At 29.7% G+C, this 12,727-nt stretch overlaps 1 protein-coding gene across 1 annotated transcript in view; it reads left to right on the top strand.

The window, feature by feature from the left end:
* The window catches only part of LOC117171948 (zeta-sarcoglycan), a 652,034-nt gene that overhangs the window by 8,195 nt on the left and 631,112 nt on the right, over window positions 1–12,727 (top strand). The window lies entirely within an intron of this gene.

The following is a 12,727-nucleotide window of genomic DNA, read 5'->3' as shown; positions in this document are numbered from 1 at the left end:
ATTTATTAATTCTTGATATTTGCTGTTGTTCAGCATTTAATTATTTGATCCGAAATTCTTGTTTGCAATATTATATTACTACCTGGAATTCTGTTAATGCTTCTTTTTTGAGCTGCTATTAAAGTACCTCAATTTTTATAATTCGAACATGACATTTTTTTTTATTTAACAGTATCAGAAAGTAATACAAATTTTCCCCTGATTGGCCTATGTTGAAGGCTAAGTGTTTTCCGCTAATTTTTGTAATGTCAAGAAAAAATATAATTACTTTTAATTTTTTGTATCATTTGATATGTATAATCATTATTTGTAATTTCGGGACATTTTTGCATTAATTTTAACCTCAAGGTAAAACCTATAAAAGCAATTCTAAAAATATTTTAATAATTCAGAGAAATACTACAAATAATTTTCTTTAAAATAAACTAAGGATCTTTAAAACATGTTATTTATTGAAATTGTAATTCCAAGTTTTCTATAACATTGAAATTTGAAGTCCTTAACAATACCTTGTTACAAAATTAATATTTTGTTTTCAACCTTTAACATGTATAGAAAGTGTATAGATAACTTCCTCTGATACTATAATTTGTTGTTCTTTTTCATATTTGAAAATAAAATTTTTTTACTTTATGGGGCCTCTAATCAAAAGTATTTAAATTAATCTTTTTTAAATAATTCATTTTTAATAGAGATTGTTTGAGAAAATGGAGTCCGAATTAAATAGAGATTATTTCTTAGACAATCAATTGTCAACGGCAAAAATTTTAGTTAATTCAGTTATTAATGGATTTTGCTTGACCAGTTTTATAATTGAGCGCTTTTCAAATTGAAAACTTTCAAATCATAAGCACTCAGATATTAAAATGTTGAAACTGTAAAATTGAATTTTTTAAACTCAAAGAACTTAAAGTTTTTTGGTTGTAAAACAATTTTCTTTTCAATTATCACTTTTTATGTAGTAATTATATCCCATAATGAAATTGAATAATTACTTCCAAATCAATTTGAATAAAACGTGATATAACTCTCGAACCTTTTTAAATAACTTTTGCGAAAACTGCTTTGTTCATATTCATATGGATGAAAATTCTATTATTAAATGTGAAAATATTCGCATGGATTTATTTTAAAATTCACGAATGTCTGTTTGACAAAAATTGCAGTGTTTTTGAGGATAATGGATTTTATAAAAATGTTCATGCCGGATATAATAAAATATTGAGCTCGTTACTGGTCATGTTTTGAGGGAAAGTTTCAGAATGAATATTCCCGTGGAGGCTTTTAGATCGAAATTTCCTGTTCAGCATAACCACACATGGAATCTCTATTACGAAACTTACTTCGAAATTGGACACGGGCACATGCTCGTTGAATATGGACCACGTTTTACTTGTGACAAGCAAATAATTCGTAAGCGTAACTAATCACTGCGGGACCGGACGACCACATTAATAGAGTGGGATATATAATTAAGTCCTATTATGTTGTCTATTATATGACTTCTGGGAACATTCTCAAACTTTTGAGATTTAAACTAAAATTTTACTAATTTTGTTTCTGTAGAAAGGGTTTATTCAAATAAAACTGCATGATTTGAATATAAATAAAAATCTTCTATTTTCGTTTACACTAAATGAATCGTTATTTAGAAATGTCAGTGAAAATATCGTCAATCAAGACAGATTGAGTGAATAAAGATTGGAAATCGAGAACTCAGTTTTGTATTGATATCCCGCGGGTATTTTCGATTATGAATAGTAAATCCAATGAAGCTCTATGTAGTTTCTGCGTAAGTGAGAAAAGATCAACGAGTCTGGAAATAAAAAGAAATTTCTTCACTCAAATAGAGATGAAAAGGAAACAATTTAAAATTAAAGTAAGCGCGGAAGGGAATCGATTTTTATCATAAATTTTAGATGCTTATACAGATTTTAATTTAAACAGACGTATCTTCTAATTATGCGTATTTAGAAAAACATAAGTTTTTAATGAAGCTGATATTCTCATCGTGACACTCGCTCGCGCGCCCGGTTTTTGGCAGACATTTGTAAATGTATACTTTCTGAATCACTGTAAATTAAATAAAAAACTACGATACTTTTTGAAAACATTTTTCTCTATCTCGCTTGGTGATGCTAAGAATATAATTTTGGTTTTAATATTATTTTTTATGGATAAAGCACATCATCCTACAGGTGAAATTTTTTATCCTACAAGTGAAATTTTCGATTTTCTGCATATTACCGACGATAAATAAAAAAAACTACTAGTCCTATTTGAAAATGTTTTAGACATTTTTAGGATTTTTTAAAAGCTATAATTTCTCTTTCAAACTTTTTTTTATATTTAGCGTCGTTTAATTCAAAATTTGAATGTTATTGTGTCAAATTTCGGACCATTCTAATACTTCCTCCATCATAAATGATGAAAATTTAATAAATTATTACAAATTTGTATCTCTTTTTGACTGAATGACTTTTCGATCAAATTTTTGTTAATTCGTACCTACAGTTGCAAACAAGTTACTCTCTAAAAGTTTAGAAAATAGTTATTTACACTTCAGCACATTCAAGAAAAAATCAATTCAAAAAAATCAAAATTTAAAAATCAATTTTCGGTCAAAAATAAAAAAGAGAAATGAGAAGGCAACCATCCACGTCCCCTTCCTTCTTTTTTTCTTTCGTCTTTCTTATTTGAATTGCCATCAAATTACAAAAAGGGCCCATTAAAAATAAAAATAGGATTTGAAAAAATTCATTTCTATTATTAAATAAAAATTAAGAAATAAAACTTTTTTAGAAATCTGCCCTGATCGATTTACGCGGAATTTATTAGCTTTAATTTAGAAAAAGTTTAAATCGGTATCCTTATTGTTTTTGAATATCAATTTTTCCAGAAAAATAATGAAAATTATAAATCTATTCGCACACATTGTAAGCTCACAAAAAGTGATAGCCAAGCGAACAGTTTATCGAGCTGACAGATTGATTAACATATTGGACCAGCTCGAGACTATAAGTTGCCATGAAATACTGATAAATTACCATCAAATATCTACAATCTTTGAAATATTTTAATACTTTACATTTTTTTAACTTACTGATAAATCCTTCAATTCTAGTGAACTTGTAAAAATTTAAACATCAACAAATTTTTAGAATTTTGAAAAATAGACACTTTTAATTTATATAAATTTCCAAAATTTATTAAAATTCACAAAAATGTATAGTGTCCAAAAATGTATAATATTTCTGTAATTTTATTGTTTTATTACAAATTTATAATACATTTATAAATGACTAAAAATTGTTTAAATTTCAGAAATTTTTTAATTTACAAAATTTTCAGAAATCCACGGTCAATTTATAAATTACGTTATCATTTTCAACATTTTGGATGTTTACGTCTAATTTATAATTTCGCATGAATTTCAATAAATTCCGAAATGCATGATAAATTTTTTAATTACGAAATTTTCATAATTACCAAAATTTATAGCAAATTTATAAATTACCAAAACTTTTTTAATGTACAAAAACTTATGGAAAATTTATAAATTACCAAAAATTTGTATAATTTCAGAAATGTCTGGTAAACCTTTCAATTCCTTAAATATTTTAAAAATTTCAGAAATTTATGTTAAATTTATAAATTACCAAAAATTTTGAAGAATTAAAAATTTATTGTATATTTATAAATTACCAAAATTTCTGAAAATCGAAAAAATTTAGGTTAAAGTAAAAAATCACCAAACATTTTTAAAATTTGATAAATTCATGTTCAATTTAATTGATAAATTACCAAAACTTTCGAGATTTATAGGAAATTTATAAATTACCCAAAATTTTGAAGTATTAGAAATTTATAGTGAATTTAAAAAGTACCACATGTTTTGAAAATTTCAGATATTCATAGTAATTCATCGTTTGGTCTTATAATTGGTCCAATCTCTCAAAAAATGCGACAACGCCACTAACGCATAATATAGCCGGTATTCTATAAAGGGAGGGGTTCGAAGGGCTAAGCAGAGAAGATTTTAAAATTGTTTTTAAATTATTAAAACTATCAATTATTACGGGCATACAATACATTTTCTGAACATATTTTCAATTATCCATTACATTATTAAGACCACATTGGAAACATCCGCTTCTTGAATAATCTAGAGTTTTAAACGAAAAGCAGATTATTGTACTATACTTATTACAACATTTTTTGTTAAAATTTTGATTTAATATTGCACTTAGTATAATAAGAATAATAATAATAATAATAATAATAATAATAATAATAATAATAATAATAATAATAAGCCTCGATGGCTCAGTTGGTTAGACACTCGGACTTCACCTCAGAGGTCCGGGGTTCGATTCATGAGCCGGTGCCTCCGGAAATTTGTCCATGTATATTTACTGAGGTTCTGGTGGTTCATAAACCACCTTAAGCCGTAGGTCTACCCATCGTATACTTGACCGCAACCCAGTTCGTCAAATATGGGGTAAAAAAACACAGCTTTGTCTAATATGTCGGGGCAGACTGCTCTCATCGGATCACTTGATTGCATTACAAAAATGCGCCCGTGACTGATGATAGGGTGTCCCACCACCTGTGGGACAATGGGCAATGGTGGATAGACAAAAAAAATAAGATGAAAATTCAAGTACAAGAATGTTGTGCGGTCATTTGTTTGGAAACTACAGAGCAACAAAGTTACGTGCAGGTGTGACGCCGCGCGTAGTGTGAGTGCCGCTTTCGCTTGGACGGGGCGAACCACCGTGGCTCTAACCGGCTGCCTCCCATGTTGGTGCCACATGATTCAAACTACAAGCTGTTCCGAATTGCAAATTTCAATCTAAAAAATCTGGACAGCACCATCAAACTACAGTTTCAGCAATCATTATTCATTCACTACCAACATTTCAAATCAATTGTTATTAATTTTTTAATTGGAAAGTGGTATGCCTAAGAACTTTAGAACTTCCTTGCAATTTTTTCATAAATTATTCCTATTCTGTGAGAGTTAAGTTTGAAAGTAGCAGTTGATGCAGACATTCTGATATTGTTGAAAAAATAAACATTCCTACAGTTGTGCTGTTTTAACAAACCTCAAAACCCACCGTTAGTACTTTTCACGAAACAGTTCAGAAGTGACTCCCTGTAAAAGAGCCGATACATTTTTTAATTAATAAAAATAACGAAATGCACGTTTGGAAAAATCCAGATTATGTTCCTATCCCAAAAATAATATCAAAGAAACCCCCGAAATCGACCCGTAGTGTTTTACACGAAACAGTTCCAAAATTACTACATGTAAAACAGCCAACAAAATTTTAAATTCAACAGAATCACAAAATTTCACGAAACAGTTCAGCAGTTACGCCATGTAAAACAGCCAATAAAATAACAAAATGCATATTGAGAAAAATCCAGATTATGTTCCCAACCCAAAATAATATCAAACAACGCCCAAAATGTATATCTAGTACTTTTCATGAAAGAGTTCCGAAGTTACACCAAGTAAAATAGCCAATAAATTTTGTTGTTGAGAATAGTCACAAAATCCACCTTCAGAAAACTTCAGTTCATGCTGCCAGCCATATAATAATATTAGACAGCCCCGAAAACCACCCCTAGTGCTTTTTCACAAAAGAGTTGCGAAGATTCTCCATGTAAAACAGCCAATACATTTTTTATTTGCAAAGAATAACAAAATTCACATTCGGAAAAATCCAGATTATTTTCTCAACCCAAAAATAATAACAAACAACGCCCAAAATATACCCCTCGTACTTTTCACGAGACAGTTCAGAAGTTACTCTATGTAAAACAGTCAATATAATTTTAAATTCAACATAATCACAACATTCTGAAAACTGAAGTTTTCTGTATCTAAATTTTGTAACTATTTTCAATTTAAAAAATAAGTTGCTATTTTATATGGAGTAACTTCTGAACTGTCTCGTGAAAAATACTGTGTGTGAATTTTGTGGTCTGTTTAATATTATTATGGGGTTGCGAACATAAACTACAGTTTTTTAAGGAGAATTTTGTGACTGTTCTTAATTACAAAATTTATTGGGTGTTTAAATGGAGTAACTTCGAAACTGGTTCGTGAAAAACACTAGGGGTGGATCTTGGAGATGGCTTAATATTATTATGAGGCTGCATACATAAGCTGAAGTTTTTTGAAGGTGAAGTTTCTGACTATGTTGAATAAAAAAATGTATGGGTTGTTTTACATGGATTATCTTCTGAACTGTTTCGTGAAAAGCATTAGGTGTAGATTTTAGAGATTTTTTGGTATTATTTTCGGATTGGAAACATAATCGGAATTTTCCTGAATGTAAATTTAGTTTTTTTTTAATTAAAAAATGTATTGGCTGTTTTACATAGAGAATCTTCATAATTCTTTCGTGAAAAAGCACTAGGGGTGGTTTTTGGGGGCTGCTTAATATTATTATGGGCTTAGGAACATATAATGGTGTTTTCTGGAAGTGAATTTTGAGACTATTTTTAATTAAAAAATTGATTGGCTGTTTTACATGCGGTAACTTCAGAACTGTTTCGTGAAAAGAACTAAGGGTGGCTTTTAAAGCCTGCTTATTATTATTAAGGGTTGCGAACATAAGCTAGAGTTTTCTAAAGGTGAATTTTTTGATTATGTTGAATTTAAAAATTTATTGGCTGCTTTACATGGAGTAACTTTCGAATCGTTTCGTGAAAAGCAATAGAGGTAGATTTTCGGGGCTGCTTAATATTATTATGGGGTTGCCAACATAAACTGAAGTTTCCTTAAGGTGAATTTCGTGTCTATTCTGAATTAAAAAATTGATTAGCTGTTTTACATGAAGTACCTTCTTAACTGTTTCGTGAAAAGTACTAAGGGTAGATTTTGGGTGTTGTTTGATATTATTTTGGGCTTGGAAACATTATCTGGATTTTTCTGAATTTGAATTTTGTTATTTTTTTCAATTAAAGAATGTATTGCCTGTTTTACAGGGAGTCACTTCTGAACTGTATCGTGAAAAGTACTAGGGGTGGGTTTCGGGGGTTTTTGAAAAAGCGCAACTGTGCTATGTTCCAATTTTTTTTATTATGCACTATTAATATTGCAGCAATATCAAATAAACTTTTATATATTTATCTACAAAAGAATATTTAAACTTGTAAGAAAGCGAAACACTTTTATGTTATTGTATAGAATGTATTTAAGTTAACTATGTTCAAAAAACTTGTTTGCAAAATAGGTAATTACTTCAGTTTATTTGTACCATATATTACCTACTGCTTGTAAATTTCTTTGATCTAAAAATTATGAGAAGTTTCATTTTAGCAGTAGGTACAATTTGAAAATACTTATTTTTATCTCGGTTCCATTAGGTAAAGATTTCAATTAGAAATATATTCTGAAATTGATATTTTAATAAGTGTTGGGAAAAATGTATTCTATGGCGAGGGGATCATTTCTTGCGGCAGTTGTCGGGGAAGTATTAGGAAGGTATATCAGATGTACAGAGAGCTATGTCAAACAGAACATTTTTAATTTGGTTTATGGCTAGCAAAAATATTTTTCTACATATCGAAATGAGTCTTCATGATTCCTTTAGATTTTTCAAACGATATCTTCAATATCTTCAATATTTTTTCAATATCCGTTTTAGGAGTCTTTTAGGACCTAAAAATACACAAAAGTTTTGAAGGAAAAGACGAAAAAAGTATAATTGCGATTTTGGCCCAGATTCAAAAAACTTTCGAATAAGGAAGAATTTCGATGTTTTTATATATTTTTCTATGGTCAAGGCCACACAACTGTTAATTTTTCAGTTTTGACGGGCAGAGTTACTTACAGTAGTTGGTCGTGGCTAATCCGCTCTCCCTTTCTAAATTTCTCTTCAAATTATTAACACTTTTTTTTATTCATGAATTTTCTCATTATACTTATTTATAATTATAACTTATATACTAATATACAATTTTCTAGTTGAATTCAAAAATGTTGTCTTTTTTGGCGTATCTCATTCCATTTACGAGAAACGTTGTATTAATTCCAATTTTAAGCATTTTTAAAAAAAAGTTAGATATCTGAAATCATCGAAACCCGTAGATTCCGAATTATTATTTTTTAGGCTGTTAACTATGAAATTTATAAAAAATCAACTTCTAAATTTTAATCCGAAAACTTAACAAAGGACCCTTGAGTGTAGGCTACTCTGTTTAGATAGCCTCTCTGCTTATTATTTATTATCGTATTCTCATTTCAATTTCGGAAAGGATATTTTAAAGCCTTCAGACAATTTAAACGAGCTTCCTGGACCTTTAAAGATATCTACCTGAGTGCCTGCAGAGAATTTCTCTGAGCTTCTTTGACCTAAAGAATTTTTGGTTTATACTCAAAGATTCTTTTCGGTAGGGAATTTCACAAATATTTCGAATAATTCAATGATTTCAATGAATAAAAAAGATTTCGCAAACAAAGATTTAAGAAAAATTTCCCAATGAAACCCCGTCCCGAGAATTTTTGTGAACATATTCTAATATTGTGTTATATTGTTTTTAATTCGTACCTCATTATATATCTGGAATGCGTGGTGAATCCTGGGGAACATAACGTTTTTTTCAGAATTAGGTTGTACGTCTTTTGGGCACATCAACTGAGGCTCGAAGCATTTGGCCAATAAGCGCAAGATCTCGAGCGCGGGAGATTTGAAAACCGAATTAAAATCGCCTATATAGTACTCTTCGCATTACACAGTTGCAAGACGGGTTGCATTTTATGCTGGAGTTTATATCATTATATTCCCTATGACTACATAGTAAACGTCCTTACTATGTAAAATGAGTCCCCGCTATCATTTGAGATTTTTCAAGCGATATCTTCAGTTAGCAGAAACTTTTTAAAGTTTGAATGTTTGCTAAGCAGTAATGTTTACTTTAAAAAAACATTCTGGTGATAAATGTAGTTACGTAGAATACAATTTTTATTTCTCAATCAAAGTTTCTCAAATAATAAAAATTTTTTAAAATGTTTATTACCCTTTTCAGGGACTGAAAAGTACTTTGGAGCAGCTTTTAAATTACGTAACAGCGCAAGGGGGAGGGGTTCGAGACATTTTGTTTCCATTTGTTAAGGAAGGCGGGTGGAGTCCATCACTTATGTACGTGATTTTTGCAAATCCGCAAAAACTTTCACCTGAAGATGATCTTTTGAGTTTTAAATTTTATTATTTGGATGAAAATTTAACTATTTTAAAAAAGACATTCTTTTTGCTTGCAAATTCAACTGTTTTGTTGAAAATTCATCTTTTTTCTTTAAAAATTAAATTTTTTCCTAGAACATTAACCTTTTTTTTTAAATTCATATTTTCTTGCTGATAAGTCAACTGAAGTCTTGTTTGCATGAAAACTATTTTTTCTGCAAATTTGTGCTTTTGATTTGAACATGATTTTTTTCAATAGAAATATTGCATCTTTCTTGGATAAAAATGAAATTGTTTTTTTTTTAATTTGTCATTTTTATTAAAAAATGCAACTGTTTTAGTAGAATTTTTATTTTTCTTGGACAGAAATGCATCTTTTGGATTGAAAATTTAACAATGTTGTTAAAAAGTGACACTCTTTGGTTAAAAATTCGACTACTTCACAGAAAATCAACTTATTGTTTATATCTCTTATGTTGTGTTGGAAGGTAAACTGGAATCTCGTTTGCTTGAAAATTTTACTTTTATTCAGAGGTTAAAAAGAAATCTGAAATATTTTCAGGATGAAAATTCAACTATTTTTTAGCATTTGTATTCTTTTGAATTAAAAATTCATGAGTTTCAGAGAAATTTAGTCTTTCTCGGATAAAAATTGTACTTTTTATTAAAAACTGATGTATTTCACAGAAAACGTACGGTTCTTTTAAAATTTATATTTTAGTGCTAAAAACAAAAAATGAAATTTTTTTTTGTGAAAGTTCAAAATTAAAAAAAATTTTTGCCTTTTATTAAAAATCCATCTGCTTTTTACAAATTAAGTTTTTCTTGCATAAAAATGTAACTATTTGGCAGAGAATTCAACAATTTCGTTCAAAGTCATCGTTTTTAATTGAATATTCGTATTTTTGGATTGAAAATTTCGATTTTTTCGAAGGAAATTATTTTTTGTTACAAAAGTCATATTTTGTCTAATAAAATCTTTTGAAAGTCTAATGAAAGCTTTGTTAAAAACCCTTTTTTTTAAGATTTATATTTTTAGTGGAAATTCATCTCTTTGGTCGAAAACCTAAGTATTTTTTTGAAAATTAATGTTTTCAAATTGAAAATTCAGCTTCTCTAGCACAAATTAAACTATATTTGAAACTATTTATTAGAAAATAATTTTCTTGGTTTGAAATTTTGTTTTTGCTGGTAAAAATTCATCAGTTTTGTATATAACTAATTATTTACTGAAAAAACAGATTTTTTCATAAAAAATTTAATTTTTGTTGACAAAATTTGTCTTTTGGCTCAAAGGTTCAAGACTTAGATAAACTGTTATTTCTTTCTGGATTAAAAAATCTTTATTTGTTGAAAATTCGTCTTTGATTTTCAAATTCTTTTTTTGTTGTTGTATAAAATCCATCTTTTTTCATTAAAATATAAATTATGACACTTTTGTGTTTGAAATTTGTCTTTTAAGGTAAAAAATTCAAGTATTTTGTTAAAATCCATATTTTAAAATATAAAATACATTTTTAAAATAAATTAATAAAATTTCAAATACTGCTTTATTGCGTTTATAAAATATTCTATGTTAAAAGTATTAAAAAGTCAAAAGGCTGACATTTAAATATTAATACTTAAGGAAAATGAAAGTTTAGTGAAGGAAAAAGCTGGGAATTTAAAAAATGTATTTCTCGGACATCTTAGCTAATGCTACCAGAAATAAATAGCAAAAAATTTGCAGAAACTAAAAATTACGTTGAGTAATAGGGGTGGGGGCAGACATATTTTAATACGATTTGTTACATGGAGGAAGGAGAGTCTTAGAGATGACCTATATTCCGTTACGTAATTTAATTACGGCACTGAAATGGGCTAGCATCATGCACGTATCATGAAAAATAAATATCAATCATTCTAATTCGACTTTCGGTGGACCAAAATAAGCGATGCAGTTAATTTCGGGGTGGAATTCAAGGCGAAAAGTTAACTGATCACGTCCCTCCGTAAACCCAACATTTCTCTGCATTATAACCTGTTGTGGAAGCTTCACGTGACGGGCTGTGGCATTCGAGTATCGGCCCTTCAGAATTACGACGGCCGCGAGAAAGGATGGGTGATGAATCGGTGGGAAGTTTGAGCTTCGACAAGGGGGCGAAAAGGGGTTGAAAAGGGAGGTGGAGTACGAAATGAATCGGTTGGAATGGATTCCAATGCATTTAGCGCATTGACTGCTATCGGTCGTGTCGCCTGGCCTGACGACGCGACGCGGCGATAGGGGTATGGACTGGCATTGTGACTCCTCGCCACGGATCCTGAATTCTGAATTCTCGCAACCCGTGAATTCCTCGCGTCATGCGCATCGCCTGCCACATGCGGGATTCATGGAGTCGCGTTAGTGCGATACCACGACGCCGACCACGAGTAATATTTCGAGAACCGAGCACAGATAGCATGGTTATTAATTTAACAGTCAGGATACGGGTCAGGATATCCCTCTTTCCTTTTAGGGCTATATTACATGTCCTTCAGGCTTTCCCTGCTTGTCGAAGGTAACACTTGATTGTTAACAAGAAACATAATTAAGCTGGTACTACCAAAATGATAATATGGCTGCACTTTGTTAGCGAGTTATACGCTTGGAATCAACCCATGTAACACAACATCTGACAATTACATGATTCGCAAGGAACAGATAACTAGTTCAAATGAGATATTAATTACATCTTAGTCAGTGTCTAATGTAAAAAGTCAACTAGAAAAATAAACCTCGAATAAAACTAAAAATGTAGAAATCGGTCAGGTTGAGATAAAATGATCAATTTTCTTTTGCGAAATATAAAATTACAAAAGCTAGGCTTTGCAAAAAGTTGGAGTTAAGTTTCTCAAAAATTCAAACTGACTACCTTGTGTAATATAAATTGTTTTTCCACTTGACTTTCAATATTGTTACTATACGTTTAAGTAAAGTTAGACCACCAATAATTTTGAAAAAAGATGGTATAGATACAAAAAGAAAATGTGCAACATTAAAAAGAAAAAAAGAGCACCATGCGTATTTGTTGTGAATATTAAAAAAAATTTAGATCTGGATAACTTGAATCGCAGCAATAAAAATATGCTTCCAAATTAGAAAACTTAACAGCTGAATAAAAGGTTATGAATTTATGCCAGTAAAAATGAAAAAAATACAACCATGACATTTTATATAAATATAAGCAAATAATCAGGGTACGTATTGCTCATAGCAATATCATAAACGATGCTCTCCTTCTCAAAAGAACTAATTTCCTTATGACGTGAGTTAAATGTCACTAATGATAATTTGAATTAGCTTTATTCCCTGATTTAAACATCATTAACACATCATAGTGTTACCTGGGATCTGACCTGCCTCTTTTTATCGATTAAGTAACTGAATCTTCTAGATGCAGAATTGATTACAAAATAAGGGCAAGGAATTTGAAAACAGATTTTTTGTTTTCAAACAAGCATTTAAAAATTGTGCGAAAAATAAAAGACATCATTTTCTCTACAAGGGA

Source organism: Belonocnema kinseyi, chromosome 4 (genome assembly GCF_010883055.1).
Source record: "Belonocnema kinseyi isolate 2016_QV_RU_SX_M_011 chromosome 4, B_treatae_v1, whole genome shotgun sequence".
Classification (NCBI taxonomy): Eukaryota; Metazoa; Arthropoda; class Insecta; order Hymenoptera; family Cynipidae; genus Belonocnema; species Belonocnema kinseyi.
Note: the sequence above shows the minus strand (reverse complement) of the source record. Positions and strands in the feature narration are given on the sequence as shown.